Source organism: Doryrhamphus excisus, linkage group LG9 (genome assembly GCF_037039965.1).
Source record: "Doryrhamphus excisus strain RoL-2023G ecotype Guam linkage group LG9, RoL_Dexc_Guam_v1.1, whole genome shotgun sequence".
In the NCBI taxonomy this organism is placed as follows: domain Eukaryota; kingdom Metazoa; phylum Chordata; class Actinopteri; order Syngnathiformes; family Syngnathidae; genus Doryrhamphus; species Doryrhamphus excisus.
The window spans coordinates 5,448,801-5,474,301 of record NC_136365.1 but is presented as its reverse complement, the minus strand read 5'-3'; positions in this window follow the sequence as shown (position 1 = coordinate 5,474,301).

Sequence of the window (25,501 nt, the reverse complement as noted above, 5' to 3'; positions counted from 1 at the left end):
TCCCTCCGCATCCGAAAGAACAAAATGTCAATATGCAGTCACACTTATTGATTCCACCGATGACAAATGTCTGACTCTTGGCTGTGGTATGCACTCTCTGAATGCTCCTGTCTTCTATTGTGATGACAGCAGCTCACTTTGCCACTTGGATATGGAAGTGCATCTGTTTGCCTTGAACTTTTAGAGCAAACTGTCATACATTTGACTGTACTTGAAAATGTACCCAATTCTGAGCGTCAGGCTTTATTTTGTGTTGAGGTTGACAGAATTCAGTGTGAAGGGTCACTGCGGTTTGTCTGCTGAGTCATGCTGTAAATCACAACTCTCAAGTTAAGCAGTGACATCTCTGAGACATTGGGCCAAGGAGAGAAAAAACCTACCGCTGGGTCTTCCTGATCTGTTTTGATCACATGACTAATTAAGTTGTGGCAATGACAGATTTTAATTGTGTTAATATGGCGTATGAGTCACAATTTGCATGTTACATACATAAGTATGATAAGAATTCATGTTTGTTACACTTGCCATACTCATTCATTCATTCATTTTCTACCGCTTATCCTCACGAGGGTCGCGGGCAGTGCTGGAGCCTATCCCAGCTGTCTTCGGGCGAGAGGCGGGGTACACCCTGGACTGGTCGCCAGCCAATCACAGGGCACATATAGACAAACAACCATTCACACTCACATTCATACCTATGGACAATTTGGAGTCGCCAATGGGAGAAAACCCACGCATGCACGGGGAGAACATGCAAACTCCACACAGAGATGATTGAGGGTGGAATTGAACCCTGGTCTCCTAGCTGCACGCTAACCACTCGACCGCCGTGCCGCCCCACTTGCTATACTGTTTTTTTACAATGAATTCATTGGCATTTAAGCACAGTGTACTTTTCTCCCTACTTGTGACTCCCTTACTCCCTGTCATATTTTGATTATCTGTCTAAGTAACGTTGGCAATACTGTATTGGTCCAGCATTTATATATCAGCTATTCCGTGTGGCTATGTGATATATAAGGGATATTTTTAAATTCTACATACATGCAAGTTTCCTCGACATTTTCCTCAATGTATACAGTATGTATGTACATGTACAATATGTATTTTTTTGTGTGTATATAATACACTCCTGTTCACAATTTTAAGACCGGTTGAAAAATTTACAGTTTGTGCTGTTGGATCTTAAGGATGTTAAAGTGGGGAGCAAACAACTATTAAACTGAAATAGGTTGTTCATCAACTGTTCGATATTCTTCCCCTACTGATTTTACAGTGTGCCAGACAAAGCACAACAAAATCGACTTTTTTGTTTTGCTTCACTCATCCTGGAGTAGATCTGAAGATGGTTTTGTTTAAAAGTAAAGCAAGACATGAAAATTATTTCTTCAAGATTGCAAGCTGAGGTGAGCTCAAGTCTCATCAGGGACTCAACCTTTCCATTTTTTCCCTCATATTTTAGGAAATTTAAAATTTTTGAAGATCTTATGGCTGGTAATTGTTGTCAAAGGTTTTCTCACATATACTTATACTTATTTGTAATGCTAGTGCTACTAGTACTACTATGTGATTACTGTATTTATTGTGACCCTTCATTGCAACTAAAATCCCTAATAACGCTAATCCCTTTTTCATGCTGGAATCAGGGGAACTTTTTGGAGCTTTTATAAAACTTTCCCAAAATGGCTAGCATTGGAAAGTAACACAGAATTGCATGAAAGTGTTCACTGTTTTCCCCATTTGTCCAATTATCGCATCTTACTTTTCTATCTCTTTGTAGGCTTTTTAGCCGTGCTTTTAGTGAGGCAATTTTAGAGCAGTGTCTGACACTCCTTCCCTTAGACCCTGTCCAAGGACGCTTTACACAAATATATTTTTCTTCCCCAAGCGTAGACTAAGTTTAACGCCTGAGTCATTTTCCTTATGTCTCCCAGCTCTGTGTTTCTTTTTTTTTTTTTTAACATCCCTCTCAACTTGCTTTGTGTGCATCACTCTTCTTGCTCACCTCTTCCTCTTCCACCTAATGATTCCCTGGAGTGCAACCTCACTCCCGCAATTGTCTTCATGTTTATTTTCAAGATCTTCCCATCTCTCCTTTCATGCCTTCATATTGTCTTCATATCCCAAGAATGGAGGAGAATGCCTTGAAGGGGAGATACAAATGAGAATAACAAATGGATGAATATATACGTACGTGCAGGGATGAGGTCATCACTACGCTAAACGTCATACATTCATACACTATTAGAGGATGGATGGCCTAATGCGCAGGCCTCTATTTACGCTCCTCTGGGAGGCGGGAGGTTAGCAGTCAGGACACATGCACTATCAAAGACCAGTCCAACGTGTTCACGCGTCTTCTATAATTAGAACGCGGGTCAATGCAAAAACTCTGCAGAGTCAGCAGCTGCGGCACGCTCACACACTGTAAAGACAATGGTGAGGAGGAAAAAGAAGCAGAAGAAAATTGAGGCATGAGTGTCTGTTTTGCATGTTAAAAAGAGAAAAGCGGGACAAGCGGGATCAAGATGTTTGGACACAGCTTTAAATAAAGGAGCAGGTTATATTTGTTTTTAATGCAGGTACGAGTCAAATCTGTAATGTTTTTGGACAAATGTGCCAGTATACATCAGTGCCTGGGGGTGCATTTGGTACCTGCGCCTTGAGTGGGCCAGCCAGAATTTTTTTTTGGCAAACACTGTGAGAGTCAGGATCAAAATACAAAACAATAAGAATAGTAATGTGCCATAGCGGGTTTTCAAGCCAGCATCACCCATGCAGAGTGACAAAGACTTAGCAATGCACCATACAGGCCATTAGAGTGAGGGGCACTCAAAAAACATTGAGTCAGACTGCCGTGATGCCATCACTCTTTCAATAACAATAGTCCCCTTATATTTGCATACATAGTTATCAATACACCTGACTTACAGTACTTTTTTACAGTACCTTTCTAATTTAGAGGATATAGGAGTTGATAATACATGAATAATATCTTTGGAGAGGTAAATGAAAAATGTTTCAGAACTACTGGCAGCTCATGAGCTACTGGCTGGAGACCCCCTACACTACTGTGTGTGAACTCAGACTAGGCCCCACTGATGCGCCTCCAACCTCGCCTGCCTGAGGAGGAGCACTCATTGTCGAAAACACTTTGTCAGAGGTATGTTGATGTTTATGTTGGTATACTGTCACAAAAGAAAAAAAAATTTATCAAAATGAAAGTTATGCTTGAAATTTTGAAGTTTTTCTCCTTTTTCCAAATCATATTTTCATATACAACAGGGTGTTGTTGCTAGGCAGAATTTAAGTGTTTGCATTTGTTTCACTGACGCCACCGCTAGAAAGAAGAGGGGAAGCTGGCATTGATGTGTCTTTTGAAGTCAGAGTTGTGAAACAGGTCGATCCTGATTGCTGAATTGAGGTCTTCCAGTATGAGCTTGTTGATGTCTTTTTGCCAAAGCAAACTTTGTGGCATGGTATTTATTCTTATGAAATATTTTAGTTGATTTCAAAATTTTACAACTGCAAGGATGTTGATTGTCATTCATTCATTTGTTCATTTTCTATACCGCTTATCCTCACGAGGATTGCAGGCATGCTGGAGCCTGGACTGGTCGCCAGCCAACCAGAAAACAGGGCACATATAGACAAACAACCAGTCAAACTCATATTCATACCTATGGACAATTTGGATTCACCAATTAGCCTAACATGTTTTTGGAATGTGGGAGGAAACCAGAGTACCTGGAGAAAACCCACGCATGTATGGGGAAAACATGCAAATTCCACACAGAGCAGGTTATCGAACCCGGGTCTTCTACCTGTGTGATCGTCATCATGTTACAAATTAATGTATTTGACTATATTTCATTGTTAAAAAACACAAGGTGTTATGACAAAAATAAATGAAGTGCAAGTTAAAACAACCCTTAGCACGATATACATATATGCAGCACTAATAACAATGTTAATGTAAAGTGAGTAAAAAGTATAGTTTACGAGTGTTTAAGTCACAATGTGTCAACTTAGACCATCTCTTTTTACTTCAAACAAGATGAGACGCTGAAACACTGTGTCAGCATTTTAACCTGCAACTCTGTCTGGCTGTGGCAGAAGCTCTAAGTGGGAATATGATCTATAATTTATGTCTTCTTATGAGCATCTGTTCGGATGTTCGTTCAGCTTGTTTGTGTATGCATATGTGTGTGTGCGTGTTTAGCATTTATGAATGTTTTGCCTTAAAGTTTAGACATTCTATCTTATGTGTTACATTGCATCCTCTGGAAATGTTTTTTTCCCACTACTTGTGAACTCAGTTGCTAGCAGTTGGAAGGTGGTCATGGCAACATCGTTACTATGGATTTCCTAGAACCAAAGTGGAAGGTGCTGTTGTGTGGTGTGTTTTTTTTTTTTTTAAACCTTTAGTCCACCTGAGAGTCACGCTGTTGTTTTTAGTCTCGAGATATTTGCTGTCATCCACATTAAGCCTAAACTTGTGCACAATACATCGACATTCCTAATGGAGCTGTAAATTTACATCACATGCACAATACAACACACACAAATTTCATCCGCTGTCCTCACTAGGGTCGTGGGTATGCTGGAGCCTATACCAGCTGTCTTCGAGCGAGAGGCGGGATACACAATGGACTGGTCGCCAGCCAATCACAGGGCACATATAGACGAACAACAATTCACACTCACATTCATACCTATGGACAATTAGGAGTCTCCAATTAACCTAGCATGTTTTTAGAATGTGGGAGGAAACCGGAGTACCCGGAGAAAACCCACGCATGCACAGAGAGAACATGCAAAGCACACTCTTAACTGACACTCTTAAATGTGCCACTCTTAACTGATGAAGAATACCATTTTCAGGCAAATGTTAGGCAAGTGTCAATTGACCTAAGTTTAAAAAATTCATGTTAAGAAAATTAATGAAAACATTTATGTTCATATATAAAGGTTTTATGATGGTAGTTTGACCCTGGAGCAGACTTTCTATCACTTACTAGAAGGAAAACTGCTTTTGCTCAACCTTTTGAGATTCCACTTGGGGAAAAAAAACTCTCAAGTGTAGAGTAAATTTATGTTTTCCAGTATTAATGCACACCCTTTTCACAGTTTGTCCACAATGTCTGTTTACAGTGACCTAAATACAGTGTTAGCCAGATGAAATATATGCTTTTTAAAAATAGTGCGGACATGACCTGTGTGTATACATTAACTTAGCTCCACTGTGGGCTCAGGCACATGATTGGTTGTGGATGAGAGCTCAAGTTGGCACAGCATCATTTCCGCAGAAGGCTGTAAAGCAGTAGGCCTGCAGTGCAGACAGCATCTGCCCCTATGCTGCTGCCAGGACACACACACACAGACATGCCGCCACCCCAACCCCAACACACCTATACATGCTCTTATATTGACAGTTCGCCTTAAATACACACACCAATGTGCTCGTAAATATGCACATTAGATCCATCATCAGGCTCCATTTAGCCACATTTAGCATTCTCTTTGTGCCAATCTGGTGCTCTCCAGGTACTCACTCACTGCTGCCCTCTCCATCGCTTCCTCCCGCTCTAATATCCCATGCTGCAGTCCTCCACATCATTAGTCTTTGCTCCAAGCTATCACACAGGCAGAGGTAAACTGCTGTCCCTCTTCTTGGGCCTTGTGCTTCCCCTTTCCACCTTAGCTGCCCTAGAGTCCCCCACACACTCATTACTGCTCTGCCCCGTCCTGTCCTCACACATGCACACACATGCGCTCACCTTGTTCACCCACGCTTAGGTTGTTGAGATTCTGGCATAACTCAAAATTTGACCTCCTCCGATGAATAGCTGTATCTTGGTGTCTGCGTGTGTGTGTGCAAAATAATACTGGTGTGTTTTTGTTTGTTTGTGTGTGTCTGTTTCTGCACTTGTGGAGGGAGTGGTACCACATCACAGCTTCCTGCCTGTGACTGAGTACTTCTGTTTATCACTGTGTGTATGTGTGTATCCTGAGGGCTGCAGCCCGGATGAAGATCAATAACACACAAACAATATTACCATAAAAACCGGGTGCTACACACAGTTTAATAATGCGGAAAGGGGGTGACAGGACACATGCATAACAAGGATGGGAGAACTAAAAAAAAAAAAAACACAACAAAATGTTTTGCTGCTAATTGCATCTGCATCACTGCATTACTGCTTTTAATAATTTATCAATATTATAAATATATGATAAAATGAATAATTCAAATATTTTTGCATAGATGAATACAAGTGCGTGGGCTTGTTTTCTATGCATGTATAACTGTCTACCAACTTCTGTTCTTTTGGAACATTCTGGACATTTCACATTGTGTAGTTATGACTTCTATACTACTATATTTACATCTAGGGAATATGTGTGTGCGTGTATATATATATATATATATATATATATATATATATATATATATATATTTCTTACTCTCTCTGGCTTCACAACATGCAGACATGTGCTCAGGCCTCAAGGGAACATGCCCTTTACATATGGTATCGGTAATGGTTTGATGTATTTCAATCATGGTTAACAAAGTTACATTGAAGTACATAACTTAACTTATAACATTCGAGTTGGTTGCACAATTCAATAATTTTACAATTCACAATTTTAGGAGGATGTGGAGACGCAGCTTAAGGACGGACGTGAGGTGCTGTGGCCTCTTCGGGTGAGTTTGGCCTTCTCTGGATTCTGGATGGACATGCCCAGCTGTTCAGTGCCTCAGTGCTGTTGCACGTCTTGCTGTTCTCTGGCGGAGGGCTGGGTCGAGGAGATCCCAACAACCTGCTGGTGGCACTCTGTGGTGCTCTGGGCTTGTGGCTACTTCCCTGTGGGAGCAATCTGTTGGCCATACTGATGGCATCCTGGTGTCATGATGATGAGACGTGTGTGGCATGATGAAGAGGACTGTTCTAATTGAACCATCAGATCACATGTCGTTGCGGGTTTTGCCACTCGGCTCCTTGTTGGAGAAGAGTAGGTTGTGCAGGAAGTGCTGGGATGTTGGTGCGTTGAATGTGTGCATTCGGGAGTTGAGGACAGGTGGTCGAATTTGCTTGCAGAGGCTGTCGTGCACTTTGGCTTTGTGGCCTCATGGCCTTAGCAGCCTCATAGTTTGCATATAAAGAGAAAGACTTCTGTGCATCCTCTGACCAAGAAGCTACCACAAGGGGGAACATTCATTATCAGCTGTTGGGCATTAAATTGGTCAGGATTGAGGTGGATTGTTCATATTTCAATAACCTCACTTCAGACACGAGTGGGTATGCTTGGTCAAAAACTTTGTGTTTTGTGTTTAGTGGCGTTTCACATTGCCAGTGCCCCGGTCTCTGAGCGTATATGAGACAGACTCGTTTTGTGCTTCCAGAGGGAAGAATGAACATAAATGAGTCTGTCCATTCTGGGTTGAAAGTTCTATTTTTGCTGTCCACTTTCCTTTTCTTAGAGAAGACCATGTGTATTTTATATTTTTCTGTTGTCTCCAGCTCTTTTTTTTACTCCATCCTTTCTCACTCTGTCTCTGTATTTAGAGTCACAATGTTAAACACCTTTCATGCACAGATTTGATTGGCTGAATAATATCCTGTGGGTTGGTCAGTGGATTTCCCGGTCCTGTGTCGGTCAAAATAGAAGCATGTTGACTATAGACCTGAATCCATATTAGACTGCATCTAGGTCCAGACTTGGACCATGGTGCACCAGTTTGTTATAAAGTAAATCCGCGTTTAATTTCTATAGTATTGTCCGTATACAAGTAAACTGTAAATAATATAGTTGCTGGAATGTGAGGGGTGTACTCACTTTTGTGAGGTACTGTACATGTACAAATGATAGACCACAAAACAAAAGCACTCGAACATGCTGCATGCATGGGGACCCCTTAATGAGGAACAAGGAAAATAAATGGAAAGTGTGTTATCAGTGGTGACTCTGTTCATTAAGGTGCAAGAAACATGGTGTTCCTACAATCAGGAGAGGGATGCTGAAACACACTTACACCCTCACACACACACACACACACCATCCAGGGGGAATGCCTAAAGCGACATTTAGGCATATTTTATGAGGAGCCATATAAACCATTAAAACATCAGAGTTGCTGCAGCATTTAACTCAAGGAACTTGGCACACCAAACTGCTCATTTTTCTGCCCACCCTCATCTACTGTCCTCTTTTTTTTATTTCTTTTTTTATAACAGCTACTATCAGCTGTCATTTTCCAGAAAGGTTGAACTCGATCCTAGAGGCCCCCATGTCTTGTGGCCATATCACATCATCCTGTCCAATATGTGGCTGTCACTTGCCTGCTGCTGCAGCCTCGATCACTTTACAGGACTCCATCAAGAATTGAGGACACTGTGCTGTCACCAAACTGTGCCAGAGACAAACCTTGTAGGCATCAAAACATTGACCTACGTGTACACTACATTAAATTTCACACTACAGAATAGCAATGACGTGATGGGGAGCATGGGAGCAAAAAACAAAAAAACAAAATAGGAAAAGCAGGGACGACAGGGACAGCCTACTGGCTTCTTGCTGAAAAGCAAGGGCAAAAAAGTAAATCAGAAGATGCAATATGTTGTATATTTCATTACCAGATACTGTCATTTTAAAGTAATTACTTCTATTATAAAGTGAATTGCATTGTATGACATTACTTCTGCAGTAATTTTGATATAATTTCACCAAAATAATGGCAGATTTGTTCATGGCTGTTAAGCCATTGAGTCCTTTTAAGTATTTTTTATGTTAAAACATGTTGTTTAAAGCAAATACTTGTAAATACTACTTAATTCCATTCATGTATTTTTCATGTCTTACCCTACCTTTTAGTACATGCACCTTATCCTTTTCCATGAAAAGCTATGCTACTTTGTTGTAAAAGCCTGATCACCCTCTGGTGAGCTAGGCTATATAATCATTCATCTTGACATTCATTATTTCAGCAGAGCATAAAAATATATTTAATACATTTAACTGCTCTCCAGTTGCTCTTTCTGCTGTCAGAACCCCCTCGCTCCCAAAAATGCATAAATAAATTGATTAAATATAAGCTCTGCTTCTTCCTACTGCTTGTCAGATATAGTGAATTCTGTAAATGCAACTGTGTGTTGTTCCTTCGTGTAACTTGTAATGCATGTTTGAAATAAATAAACATACCATACCATACCAAAAAAAGGCTGTCGTGCTCTTTATGGAAGGTCAGCAGCGACAAGCACCTCCCGTCTCATGCACGCCCCCATACCTTCAGGATGAGGAGAGTACTGCAGTGACATTTCTCTATATTTTATTGTCTGATTAGCAAGAAAAATGATGTCGCAAAAGACACAGCCTACTGTAGAAAGCCATGGTGTGTAATAAATGTTTCTGCAACATTATATTATTGGCAACAGAAACTGGCAGACACCATGATACAACTCAGGGAGTGCAGTAAGAAGTTAGGCTGGGCTCACTAAGGAGAGGAGACACTCACAGCAGCCTCATCTTCGGTTTCTGCTCTGTATTTAATCAGGAAATGTGCAAATTCAGCAACGCTAATGGCTGACAAACAACAACCAATTACAAATGCTACTAATCCAAATGAATGACAGCACAGGAAGAGGGGAATTATGAAATAAAATGGGTCTGGATTGATGAACTCAGTAACATGCTGTAGGTCGCATAAAGTCAGCATATGGTTGTCAATGTGCATAGTAAGTATAATTATTTACCAAGATTGTAATGAAATAATAATTCTGTAATAATATTAAGATTAGTTATCAATATTGATACGTTTTATTACTCCCAACCCCTCAGAAGAATGCAGTGGATAGAAGACAGAAGTGATACATAACAGACGGATGCTGATGACAAACTTGGAAGAAGAGGAGCGTGCTAGTGAAACAGAAGGAGAGGTGGAAGGTTGAGAAAGGTAGAAAGACAGATCACAACCACGGCGAGAAGAGCCAACAGCTGTGATAGCGCAATTTGATACTGCGGCTCACACACACAAAAACGCAGAGGGGCACAAGCACATGCTCACATGATCCAAAAGAGCCACATTACACATGAAATATTAATGGGGCAATGCAATCAGCAAAAATGGAGATGGAGGAGACACAGAGAAAGGGGGGAAGGGGTTCAGAATGGTGGGATTGTAAGAAAAGAGACGGATGAAAACAATATGCATCCTTCCGGTCCTGGGGTGACATCAGCAAATTCATATGTGTTTGAATTACAGCATGACTGATGTGCACAAATTGTGTATTTACAACACAGTGTCAAGACCATTTTGTACACCTGAATAATGGAGATTCAGTATTCTATTAATGATCAAATAAAACTGTAGATAGTAAAGTATAGATAGTAAAAAAAAACATGTATTATATACAACACTCTTATAGGGCGAATTAGAAATCAACATTATATATGATTATAGAAAGTTTTCATCACAATTTCTTTGTTTGTTTCTATGTAAGTGAACAAAATTAGGCAAAGAAGACATTTCAAACAATCAAATATGTAAAAATCTGGATAAAGGTGCACATTTTTCCACTGTTATTACAACAGGGCATTCATTGGTACATGTACGTATACAGATGAACAATTTCTGTGGATGGTCTGCTATCTGTGTTAGTTATTGGCTCTCTGTGAATGCTAGGGACTCCAATCAACTCGCCAACGATCAGTATCGGCGGATTTGCTTTAAAAAAATAGCATGATCAGTATATGACCGATAAAATGCCGGTGATGCCAATCCCAAAACCCTGCAGTGAACCTTTCCTGCAGTGTCTTGTCTGAAATAACGTCTTTGGCAGTGTCATCCTCTGACTTCATATGCCACAAAAAATACTAGGTCGGGGTAGCTTGTTAAAAAGTTTTAATCCCGCATTTGAAGAACAACATTTCACAGAAGATGGTCAGCTATGAGCCTAACCCTCGCCTGTATGGGTGTGACAGTCAGATGGATAAGCTAAAAAACAGAAAAATAATTGAATTCATCGGACGAGATCAGCAGCCTTTCGCCGAACTCTCCTTAAAAAAGGCATCTCATCCTCTGGAACGTCTTTCTAAATTAAAATGATTGTATGCTTCCTTTTTTCATGTCATACAGGAATTCAGGAATTCTGAGTCCCATAAAAAATCACTGTCCCCAACCCCTTAGTATTAATTCATTACTAATTTTAGCATTAATTACCGATTGTTGTGTCCATCTGGTCATCAAGGGACTTTGGAACTGTCCTAAACGTTCCCTTTCATACCGAACTCCTGGCTAACAGCACGCATCATAAGTAAACTAAAAATGTGATTGGTATCGGTAGCATAAAACCCTGAAAAGGACCATTGCTATCCATCCATCCATTTTCTATGCCGCTTATCCTCATTAGGGTCGCAGGTATGCTAGAGCCTATCCCAGCTGTCTTTTTTTGCAAGATGTGGGGTACACCCTGGACTGCCATTGCCGCTTAATCCTAAATAAATACACAAAAATAAAGACATAAAAAATCATATATGCAAATCCTTAGCTCAGCTTCTTCAAATGATTAACAACATATGTGTTAGTGCTAATAATTCCCAAGCATGTGATTCATACACGTGCATGAGTCCACCTATGTGTGTCTGTTCACGCGCGTGTTCATGATGATGAAGCACTACCAGTCAGTTGTGTTTGTTCACTTACGTTCCCTACTGCCCCTTAAAAGCTTAGGATAATAATGACATCAATCAACAGGCCGGGTATCAACACGTGTGCGCGTGACATACCCGTGTACGTTCAACAGAAAGGTCGAAAACATGTGGCGGTGGCGGAGAACGCAGGCGGTATCACTTCACCGCAGGAGTTTAATCAGAGGGAGAAAATATGGCTGCCTCTTCGTGCACACACACACACACACAAACAGAGAGCATGAGCGTGAGTGCAGAACATGTATTAGTGCGCAGCGGTAGATCCCCTCTAATGAAGACAGGAAACATTGTGGAACAGAGTGTCTTGGCAGGTATGAGGAGAAAAGAAGCAAATAACCACATCAGCCTACAAGATTACAACACTTTCATTACAGCTCTTAATCTGCTTCACAGACTTTTCTTTATCACATGGGATCATCTCACTGTGCATTTCATTTCCTGTACTGTACAGCTGAGCTTGCCATTGCTTTACGGACAAATTACAAAGCTACAACATCCATGTCTATTTTCTATACTGCATTGCCTGTTCAGGGTTGAGCTGAAGCCTACCCAGGCGGGGTACACCCTGGACTGGTCACCAGTCATTCAGGTGTACTCATGTTTTTATTTAATTTTATTTCTAAAATGTGTCGTGAGGCAATAGAAACTAATCTATAGGCCACAAATGGTCCCAAAACTGTCGTTTGTACACCCCTGACATAGAGGATCTTTGACTCGTGTTTTTGTTGTAGATCGTTAAAAACAGCAAACCTTTTCCATCCTTTTTCTATACCACTTATCCTCACGAGGGTCGCAGGGGGTGCTATCCCAGCGATATTCGGGCGAGAGGCGGGGTACACTCTGGACTGGTTGCCAGCCAATCCCAGAGCACATATAGACAAACAACCATTCACACTCACATTCATACCTATGGACAATTTGGAGTCACCACGCATGCATGGGGAGAACATGCAAACTCCACATGGAGATGTCCAAGCGGACATTCAAACCCAGGTATTCCTGATCTCCTGACTATGTGACCTACATGCTAACCACTCAGGCCATTGGGCCATTATTTTACAACAAAATAATATACAGTCAGAAAATCCAAAGTTTTTGCAGGTTGTTTATTGCCAGCGGCAACTTGTCCCTTTGTGAGTGTATTATGGACTGTTTACTTACCCGGCAATATTTTGCTTCATATTCCAAATAGGTCAATACTCATTTAATTTCATCGTTTTCCATCTTTGGCTGTGGCCGGAGAGAATCGGTAATCAGTTTTGGTTGTCTTTTGATTGAATGTTTTGACTCATTTGTATTCTTGTGAGATTTTGAACGTAGCACATCAATACTGGCAGGGAAAAACCTTCTCCAAGAAAAGTGTCAAAAGTTGAAATCAGCTCTGGCCCCTGCCTATTTTTACAGACCATCTGTAACTTTCTGACAACCTTTGTTGCAGCAAAGAACATTTCCAGCAGGCTGAGCTTGTGTATCTTGAGCTTGTGTGTCTGTGCCAGCATGCTTGTTATTCCGATGATGGAGAGAAGAGGAGGAGGAAAGGCTGCCTGATCTTCATTAGGAATGACTCAGCTGCTTTTTTTCAGGCTGTCAGCATTTGCAAAGCTGATGACGTTGTGCCAGGGGCATGCTGGGAGAGCTGGTCAACAAGGGGAATGAAGCTTTGGGACTGTCAGAAAGAAACCATTATTGACAAGTGTGACTAGGAAATCACAAAGATCTTAAATTCATATTCACACTCACATCATCCTATTGACTCATCTTGTTGGTTTTAGTTGACAAGTTTGTTTTTGAGGGGATTTTTTCCCCCCATCTACCAAGGGCATCCTAATCCTAATACTACGTTTCCATGCACTCAAAATAACAAATTATTGCATGAGCTGGGTTAATACCAACTTTCTAAAAATGGTAATGGCTTCATTTTATTTGAACATGTATACAAGCTAAAGTGGAATAAAACACACAATACAATTCACAGTTCCAAAAGGAGTCGGAAGTAGAAAATCAAATTTAATCATTTCCTTTACATTGATTGCACTTCCTGTATTTGTGATCATTTCAATACATAAAAAAGTGGCAAGGGAGGGAGGGGGGCTGTAGGCACCACAAGGACACAAATGAAAGCAGCAAAAGCTGAAACAGGTATAGCTATAAATATGAGTATATAGTTATAATTAAAAACACTTTTTTATCAAAAAAAATAATAATTATTAAAAAAATAATAATTTTATCACTTGATAAAATTATCGCTTGCCAAGAACGTCACGCAACAGCCATGTTTTAACACCAAAACTATATTTGAGTCAAAATAGACTGAAAATCATACGTTTCTAATGTATAAGTCAGTGATAAGTAGACAATGAAAATAACAGCGGTAAATCACACGAAAAGCACTCTCTGCCTATCAAATATGTGTCTGGTGAAGTAAAGTAAGAATTTAGACAACATCAATGACATTTCATCCATTTATTTCAAATAAATCTGCATTGTTTTTAAACAGTCAAGCCACAATCACAATGGCCGCTGCACGCATTTAAACAAACGTAAAAATGTTACCAACAACATGAAAGAGTTGTAGAAAGCTGTTATCCATTTGACCAGAAGGCTTTTACCAGTAACAGCTATTAGCATGCAGCATTGTTTTCCTCTACCCACATTGCGAAACGAGCTGAAATGACCAAAATCACCCCCCTAGCTTTTCAGAGGCTGTTTTAGTGCATGTAAATTTACCGAGTGTTGCTGTCCTTACCTTGAAGCTTTGATCTGTAATAAGCTATGATGCCAAAAAAACATATATTATATAGTGAGTAAACAAAGGGTATATTAAATATTAAATTTTTATTAAAATATTAATATTAAAGGGTCCCTGGCATGATTTATCACAAGTGCTTCAATGTCTCATATAGTATTTAGAAATATGTTCTACATTGTTGAATTTATAAAAGCGAATGGTAAAGTTGCAAAAATTAGATTTATCATTCATGGCACCATCCAGGAAGCGCAAAGTGTTGCTGCTCAGTCTTTCAGGAAGCAACATTATCGGGACAACACATCTCAGCTACATAAACGTAGAGGTGTACAAGACAGAGGATGTTTACAGTGATTCAAACGAAGGAACGAAAAGACCCGCCTAAATAAATGACTTGTCCCCTGAAATCAACCATCAAAAGTTCTCCAGAGCAGGAATGCTGGTGGAAAACAAGTAAGATGCTTGGATTAACCTAATGCTCTATTTAATGTAACTGTCAGGAACAGATAACGTGTCCCACGACATGGCGTATGTGGTGAATGACGCGCATTTAAAGGCAATGAGAGGCGTTCATTTGATTGATTAAGATTACACTCGGCTGTGCTAAACCCTCTCACGACTTCTCTCCTCCCTTGTTTCCACTTGCGCCGGTGGGAGGGATGGAGGAGTGGGTGCGCGGTGCTGCGCCAGACTGCACTGCTCACGAAATTTGCAAAGAATAGCACAAGCTTCTGTGCTATAAGTCCTTAATATACAGCAGATCTGTGACCAGTTTAACATCATTTTACATTTTTTAAAGATCCCTAAAAACAACAGACTGTTCCTGTCATATGGAGCACGAGTTGCACATGCTTATTGCTTCCATGCTAATGAGCCAAATTACTTGTGTGTTTGTAATGTGCGGGGACAATAATTAAAATGAGAAGTAACTTGCCACAACACGTTGGGCTTGTCACCCACACACAAACCACGCTATTGTCCTACCAATGATAAGTCACTATTCATTTTGTGGTTTTAATTTGATGTTGTTGTTCCCAGGGCTACAGCTATCAAATATTTTAATATTCGGGTATTCTCCTGAAAATACCTTCGATTAATCAAGTAATTGATTTTTGCTTGGTTAAAGAACATTTATAAAGACACAAGAGAATATAACACATTTCCCTTAATAATAAACCACCAATTGGTTTCATTTTTGTAGGTAATCAACAGTTTTATTTTATGTGCATTGGAAGAAACTATTTATCAGTGATGGTTAGTGAGTGCATGTCTGGACTATCCTGTTCAAAATGATATTTATTAGTTCAGCTGCTTGCTCGGGACTACATAATGGTGCTCTTGTAAATAAATGTATCCTGCTGGGATTGTAATGATTCACTTGAATTGAGAAATTGGTGCAATAACAAAGTTGAAATAATGAAGATAAATTACAAAATAATTATTATCTTTTTGAAGTAAGGTGCAAATGAAAATACGGCCTTATAAAATGCTAATTGATTAAATACATTCTTTAACAGTTTTTATTATTTACATTTCAGAGCCAGAAGTGGTAGGCAAAACCAATTCCTCCGTTATGATGAATGTTTTTTTTTTTTACACTTTGCCCCTCATCTGACTACAATGTAGCTTGCTTTCAAAGCACAGTTAAAGTAGCTGGTCAATGACTTAACGGATCTTCTCTGCAGCTGTATCTCATTTTCTTTTCTCTTGAGAAATTCCAGCAACTTTCCCACGAACGTTGGATGTTTGGCTTTGAGATGCCGCTTCAGTTATGACAGCTTCAGTGCTTCATTTGACAGATTTAGCCCTCACTAAACACACAGCGTGTTTGGTGAGTAATACTGAATGTATCACTTTATTTTACAGCTGTCATAAGTGGATATTCTTATCGCTCACTTTGCAACTTTTAATGTGGAAGTATCATTTGCTCCATGTAAGTATGCTGGAAATCCCGGAAAATGAACTCAAAACATGTGAAGTCAACTTTCAACAGGTTATGTGCTGTCTTTGAATGCAACCCCTTATTGGTCACAATAACATGGTTTAAAGTGTGTCGTGATTGGGCTTCACCCCCTTGTGACAGCTCTTAGTTTCCCTCTTTGCCTCTGTTCCGGTGTCCATGCCCTTACTTTGTAACCACTTCCTTTGTTGTTCCCTTCCGGTTTCCTTTTCCCTGCTCTTTTCACGCACCTGCCTCTAATTTCTTAATCCTATTTAGTTCAGGTGTGTGCTCGTTCTGGTGTGGCTTCATTGTGTTTGGTTTGCCTTTTGCTTGGTAGTTGTTGTGTCCTGCTGCTGCCATTAAAGTCAACGTTTTATCTGCACTTTTGGTCCTGCTCTCTGCATCCGCAAAGCTCGCAAGCCCTAACGTGACAGAATGAAGCCACACCAGAACGAGCACACACCTGAACTAAATAGGATGAAGAAATTAGAGGCAGGTGCGTGAAAAGAGCAGGGAAAAGGAAACCGGAAGGGAACAACAAAGGAAGTGGTTACAAAGTAAGGGCATGGACACCGGAACAGAGGCAAAGAGGAAAACTAAGAGAGCTGTCACGAGGGGGTGAAGCCCGATCGTGACACACTTTAAGCCAGGGGTCTTAAACACGCGGCCCGCGGGCCAAATATGGCCCGCAGGACACTAGGGAGGAAAGGAAGTGGTTACAATGTAAGGGCATGGACACCGGAACAGAGGCAAAGAGGAAAACTAAGAAAGCTGTCACGAGGGAGTGAAGCCCGATTGTGACAAAGTGTGATTCAAATGTTCTGCTGTTAATTAATTTGAAAACTGATTAATCTGATTGAAATGTTTAATCATTTGACAGCCCTGCTTTATTAATGACTGTGTTTTATGTAAATATAAAATACCCTGCAATGCCTCTGCCTTTAGTGCAATAAAACAGCACAAGATGAGTTCCGTTTTGACAATTAAATGTGGGTTTTGTCACTGATGTCTTCTTGTTTTTCCCTTGTCGTTTTTAATGTGTCTCATTTGCTGATTGGTCTTTTGTTTGTCCAGGCTGCTCCTGTGTGATTAGTTTGCTCCTATTCATCCGAGGTTTCTTTATTTGTGGCAACATTTCTACTCATGCCTTGTATTTGCCTCATAGGTTTAGCTTGACTTGTTATTTGTTTTGCCCAATTCATTCTGCCACTGAGTCCTGTGACCCTCAGGCTGAAATGTCATTAATATTACAACAGACTCAGTTCCGAACTGTCTACCCGCAGTTGAATTTGCACCTTTCGTCATTTTGTTTGACACATACATAGGAATATACCATACATATAGATTGTTATTGTCGTGGTGTTGTCGATGGTTTATTTATTAATTGATTTTGTCTTTGAATGAGGTCAATTTAGATCAAGCCAAATCAAATCTATTAAGACAAAAATAATGATGCCACACTAGCTCTTGCTCTTGTATTAGATGTGTCTGTGTAACAGATCTTCTGTGGTAGGTGGGGAGTCTATTTTCTCTATAGGTATACTGTATATACAGTAATCCATACAGTCATCCCTAATTTATTGTGGTCAATTGGTTCCGGGCTCAACTGTGATAAGTCAATTTTTACCAAATAGGATTCTTTCTTTATAAATTGGACATTTTAGTTATGGCATCAAAAGCCTGTTTTCAAGAATGTTTTTTTTACTATTATTAGAAATAACACCAATATAGTAACATTTACATTTGTCTTACACAACATAGTATATGTTAAAAATAAGCCATTTAAGGCAAAAATAAGTGGCCATGTGTGTCACAGGGTGGCTGACAGGAAGTGAGTTTGAAATTATCGTGGGTTATGATAATAATAATAATAATAATACATTTTATTTGTATAGCGCTTTTCAAATTACTCAAATACACTTTACAGAAGAATGGAATTGAATAAAAGCAAGTAAACAGAGTAAAAAATACATTAAAATACAACATTCATTCATTAATACACAGTTAAAACAAGAGTAAAAGCGGGGCACAAGTTATATTGAGTTATGGCCTCAACAGTATCATTATTACTTGTAGTGGTAGTAGTAGTAGTAGTGTAGTTCCAGCATTTAAGTGTGGTGCTTGTCTCACTGAACAATGACTGACAGCTAGTGACCAATGTAGAATACTACAATCACAATTTCAATGCATCTTCTATTTTTAATTGTATTTTAGTTCATTTAGCTATTTTTATGCTGAAAATGTTTAATTTGGGGGAAAAATATGTACAATTTGCTTTAATATGCACATTTTATTAAAAATAGGAAGTATTCTACTACAAACAGTCGGGGTGTGACAATTAAACTGTGACAAGATTTCTTGTTCAGAAACTGTCTTGGGATAATAAATTTAATTTAATCACATGATAAATAAAAATGAACTCTCACTCTGTTTCACTTTGGCTGTCCTTCGATTGTTGCTTTGTGCATGTGTGTCTGTTTTCTGCATCGCGGAAACAACCGAATTCCATCGTACAATGGCGAACAAAGTGAGAGACCCTAGCGTCGCTTTGTCTCTTGGAGGGGACGCGGTGCAACTCACACACACACAGAGCAAGATAACATAATAACATAATAAATGTTAGGAGGAAAAAATGTGCTTGCAAAGCCACAACGCCACAGTTCCAATGTGGGGAAATCGATAATGAGCAAAGTTTGCATACAAGCAGGGAAAATTTTAATCCCTTTTTAAGTTACCAATAATGGCCAATGATTGCTCCACATGTCTGTCGAAGCGTCACTGCAACAGCGTTTTTATCATGCAAAGTGCAGTTAACACGGTGTAAAACCTCGGTCGAAAATCTTGTCAATATAGAGAGGCCATCTTTCTTCTAGACGTCAAAGCAGGCATTTGGTAGGGTTCTTTGACATGCTGTATATAAAGAGGATTAGTGTTTGACCACTTATACATCACATCACTAAAAAGCCTTGAGGAGCAAATAAAAAGGCAGGATAAGAACATGAGCAGATGTGCCAGAGTAAGCTAGAGGCAGTACATATCCCACCTGACATGAGGATTGCAATTGGGGATGAGCAAAGGCTTTGGGATCGTTCTACTCTGTATTACATTTCAACAATGGCTCCAGCTGTTGCATGGTTGTACAGTACAGTACAGTTTCTGTATGAATTGGAAAAAAAACAATACAGAACACCCTTAGTCGTATGTACTCAAGCATATATATAGTATACACATTTGGTGAAAAACCATGTTTCATAGTTGCCGCTCTATATGATGCAGTGGAATGGAATGGCCTTTATTGTCATTATACAAGATGTACAACAAGATTGGAGAGCTTCTCCTTTCAGTGCAGTAGTCAAGTTAAAAGAAGTATACAAAAAGTAGAGTAAAAAAAGACAATTTAACAAGATATATACAAGATATATACAAGATATCCAAAACATACAATATAATATTGCACAGGAGCATATGCAGGAGCAGACATATTGCAGATATGTTAATTTTAGTGCAATGATAACTGGGTCTTAGTGCAAATAATGACTGGTGTATACAGATGAGTAAAAGTCACATATGAGTGTATTGTATTGGGTTGTTAAATAAATAAATATGTTGAGGTAGTAAAGGGGGAATGATGGAAATATTGCACATGTGCATTACGCTAATGACCGGGCACGTTGTATGTAGGCAGGCAGTGTCAATCACCAAAGGCCGGTTTCTCGTACCTTTCTTCTTTGGGTATCTTATTAGAATGCGCAGATGTTCCAAATATTATGGCCAGTGAGCTCAAGTGTATTAGCATACAGCCTTGAGAGTCAACTGTTATAGAAAAGATTTTAAATGAATGTCCGTCAGTGCCAACTATTCTATCCATGAAGCTAACAAGGTTCCTCTTCATGTTTTATTGACTGCATGAAAAGGAAGCAGCATTACAAGACCTTATTTGATGTCCTCCCACAAGCTCACAATGCATTGGTATATCTACTGTTATATCTATTGTTCTTATATACAGTAATTCATTTCATTGCATATATTTCACATATTTGCTGTTTCACACTTTGCTTCTGACAACTTTTTTATTGTCTCGCTCCGTGCATTAATCCCAACAAGCCCTGATATTACATCCTTTCTCAATCCATCGATTCATTTTAGAACAATGAGCATGTGTTTTTCTTCCTTTCTTCTTTCTTTCCTGACATTTACGTGACGAAGAAGCCATTTGTGCACCAACCTAAACAAACATAAGATAAAATGTCACTGACTGTCAGAGGGCAGCTGTCTTGAAACGGATAACTGCAGAAGACTTTGAAATGTTTGAGCAGTTCTGTTGTATTCAATTTATGCTTTCATAATACCGTGCAGCCTCTGATGTTCCACACAATATGATAAGGGACCTTTGATTTATTGAGATCAAAGACAATTTTGCACATAGGAAAAAAATAGAAATACATATGTTCTATTCCACTGGTACTTCGGTTTTTGTTATTAATTTGTTCCAAAAGGTCAGACAAACACCAAAACGTACGAAAATCAAGGCATTTTAATACTTCCTCTTTCTCTTTCGTCTTTTCCCTTCAGGGGTGGCCACAGCAAATCACCCGCCTCCATCCAACCCTGTCTTCTGCACTTATATAGCACCTTTCAAGGTACAGAAAGCGTTTCTGAAGGTGGTGGTAATCTAAATCTGAACCCACAGCTGCCCTGGAGTAGACTGACAGACTCCCAATTCACACCAATAACCTCTCAGACCACCACCAATAATTCATACACCAGTGTGGGAGCAGGAAACAAACCAGCAACCTTCCGGTTTCTGGATAACCTCTTGAGCCACTGCTGCTGACATTTTGGCAAAAATAATACAAAAAAGAAAACTGAGGTGTGACGGTATTAGAATCTCAAAACCTTACAAGCGTGACTTAAATGTCATACAAATGTATAATAAGTCATTAAGTCATTGCTGTAATGTAAAGACATAAATACAATAAGATACTCACTGAATGTTGAATTAATTAATGTTGAATGCAAAAGTGATTCTCTTTGCAAGTACGTCCCACCAAGTAATTAATTAATGAATGACTTCATTTTCTACCGCTTATCCTCACAAGGGTAGCGGGGGTGCTGGAGCCTATCCCAGCTGTCTTTAGGCGAGAGGTGGGGTACACCCTGGACTGGTCTCCAGCCAATCACAGGGCACATATAGACAAACAACCATTCACACTCACATTCATACCTATGGACAATTTGGAGTCACCAATTAACCTAACATGTTTTTGGAATGCATGCACGGGAAGAACATGCAAACTCCACACAGAGATGGCCGAGGGTGGAATCAAACTCAGGTCTCCTAGCTGTGTCGCCTGCGCGCTAACCACTTGCCGCCATGCAGCCCCAAGCAATTAATTAACATTCCTAATTGTTATCCCATGCATCCATTTTCTTTGTTGCTGTCCTTGTGTCCTTGTCCTTGTCCTGGGGTTGTGGGCCTAATTGTTATACAAGTACAAAGACAAACAACCATACACACTCACATTCATACTTATGGACAATTTGGAGTCGCCAATTAACCTAGCATGAAACCGGAGTCCCCGGAGAAAACCCATGCATGCACGGGGAGAACATGCAAACTCCACACGGAGATGGCCGAGTGTAGAATTGAACTCGGCTCGCCTAGCTATGAGGCCTGCGCGCTAACCACTCGATGAAATAATGTCTGCCAGCCGTGAACTCTGTCATTGCAAATATTGGCTGAAGTCCATATCATATATACTACACCTATATCTTATATTTTAACAAATAATTTTATTGCAGGGCTAGGTTAATTGGCAACTCCAAATTGTCCATAGGTATGAATATGAGCCCTGTGATTGGCTGGTGACCAGTCCAGGGTGTACCCCGCCTCTCGCCCGAAGACAGCTGGGATAGGCTCCAATACCATGGCAATCCTCGTGAGGATAAGCAGTAGAAAATGAATAATTTTATTGCTTGCCACACGGTGGCCTAGTGGTTAGCATATAGGTCAGAGTAAATTAGACACAAACCCAATGGCAGGACATCAAGCAAATCTAATCCGTGATAGTTGATTTGAATATCAGCTGCTGTTGCTAAATGCTATTAAATACGTCACAGTCTTCATTTTCTCCACACTTATCCTTGCTGGCCATGTGCTGGATCTTAAATCCTCTTTTGTTGCCGCACAAACACTAGATTAGGTCTTTAGGTCTAGCATTGAAGGGAAGTCAACGAGGGTTAAGTTACACCACGCCGACCCCCACGTTCCCCTCCGAACCATCCCTCTCACACACACACACACACACAAACATACACACACACACACACTAAGGCACTATGAATTTAATATGCAAATTGAAACAGCAGTTCATTTGCTGATGAAAGCGGATTCATGCTCAATTATATCTTAATGGCTTAGGCACAACAACAACATGTTTGATTTGATTGGGTCAAATTTGACTTAGAATCCACTGAAATAAAAGTGACCTGATGTGACCCTATGCTGGTAGAAAAATGTGAAAAGGGGCACATACTTCTCTTATTTCTAGGCATTCATTCACATGCACATTGATAGCACAAACACACAGATGGCAAAATGGGGATGGCAAAATAAAAAAAAATAAAAAGGCACACGGCCCAAACAATAGGGGGCGTAAGTGTGCCTCTGAAGTACCACCATTGCAAGTCTGTGTGTGTGTGTGTGGGTGTATGTGAGAGAGACCCCTCTGCAGTTTGTCAGGTGTGTTTACCCTCTGCCAACGACAAACAGTTCACTTATAGTGGTCACCATCCAAGTAAATAATGCTGTTTCACTAATACCAGATGCTCCGATAGCGACAGTATGTACCGTGGATTTCACCTAAAAAAAAAAAAAAAGTCCCTGGCTGACCTGACTGGGGAAATTAGAAATGCAGAGGGTGTTTAACGGAGCAGCAGTGTAGAAGCTACGGCAAGGTTCAATATAGCAGCAGCAGCAGCCTGGTGCTGCATTGCGCTCTTCACTGAGCAGCTTGCTCCAACTGGAGACAACATAACATCCTTGGAAAGAGAGAAAGAAGAATATTGCTGATGTATAAACAAACACCAGCTATACAAGAGCAAATATACTGCCTTCATAAAGATCGTAATGCTTTGTTTTGATTGACACTGTCAGCGGTTACAAAATTGGTTTCAAGAGAAGATAACATGTTTTGGGAACACCTGATTTTGTTGTTTTTGCACAATTTGCACAATATGAATTCCCCAATGAAATTTGTCCAAATTGAAAGTTTGTTATCTTTAATGCTTCCAATCAAGTCTCTGAAACGATAGCTCAGTTTGAACAGTTTAATGTACCAGGATGAATGATACACAGCTGCAGAGACTCATTTTCCATGGGTGCAGGGGCAAGGCACTTCAGGTCAGATGTCCTTTTTAAACCACCCAACCCCGCCCCCACCCCCCCATGGGGTGAGGGAGGCCATCCTGCATGTCTCAAAGTGAGACACAGAGGTCTTAGCTGGTTGTTGCAGATTAATCCTAAATGTGCCAAGGGTTGTGATAACAGAAGAATGCGAGGCCGTGAGCGAGAGATAGATACAGCAATCAGACAGTCCTCTCTGGTCACTCTATCTAACATATGTATGTAACTACATCGAACAAAATATTCAGGAAAAACATGTCATATTGTGTCGAACTTCAAATCAGATCAGAAAATCAAAGGATTAACGAGAAACTTTTTCTGTTATGAAAACAAAGACCAGGATTGAGCGAAGATTTGTTAAGACTGAGTGTTTTATTGTTTTTACATCTTCATTCATTCCTTCATTGTCTACCGCTTTTTACTCACGAGGGTCGCAGGGGTGCTGGAGCCTACCCCAGCTGTCTTTGGGCTAGAGGCAAGGTACACCCTGGACTGGTCGCCAGCCAATCACAGGGCACATATAGACAAACAACCATTCACACTCACATTCATACCTATGGACAATTAACCTAGCATGTTTTTGGAATGTGGGAGGAAACCGGAGTACCCAGAGAAAACCCACGCATGCACGGGGAGAACATGCAAACTCCACACAGAGATGGCCGAGGGTGGAATTGAACCCTGGTCCCCAAGCTGTGAGGTCTGCGCGCTAACCACTCACCCGCCGTGCCGCCCTGTTTTTACATCCGATTATCAAATTTTATTAACTTAAAGAGCAGGTGAGTGTGAGTGTGAATAGTTGTTTGGCTGGCAACCAGTCCAGGGTGTACCCTGCCTCTCATGCGAAGACAGCTGGGATAGGCTCCAGCATTTTTACAACCCTAGTGAGGATAAGCGGCATACAAAAAGAATGGATGGATGGAAAATGTAAGCATGCTAACTTCAAACACTTATTTTGTCCCCAAATTTGAAAATGTTCCGTTACTACCTATATATTTCTCTTCTAAAAGTTGAATAATTTAGTTTTGGTTTATTTTGATCGCCGCTATTGTTGCACAGGTGTCCGTCTGTTGTTATTTTTATCGTGTTTTTAGGTTGCAACAAATTTTAATACCTTACCTTCTGCAGCTCTCCAGTGCCGCCATCTTTCATGCAGGCCATGACGCTGACCATCACTATCACTATGCTTAACACTCACTTGTGTTGTCAGCTATTTAGACAATAATATTGTGCGCTCAGTCACTTTCATTAATTACTTCACCTTTGTAATGACTGCAATTATCATAAAGAAGGCTTGGATGGACCCTACTGTTTAATGCAAGATACTGATAGACATCGACCAATGTGCTATACCAATGCCAAACTTATTTTCTCCTCTCTGGTTCCATTTAATACATTTGTATGCATGCATTTTGTTTCATATAGATATGTAAAACACTAGTTTCAAACAGACAAAAATATTCTGCTCTCCTGATGGAAGAAATTAAATTGGCCACAACATGATTCACATTATGCAATACTGCTGCTATTGCTTTCTATTTAAACTTCAACTTCAAACACACATAACTCTTCTCACTCAATGTTACGTCTCTCTCAGAAAAAGTTGACCTTAATTTAAATATCTATAACTTGGCAGCCTCTTAAGTCTGCTCTTTCTTTCAGTGATAATGATGGAGGCTGTGCTGAAGAGCCGCTTGCT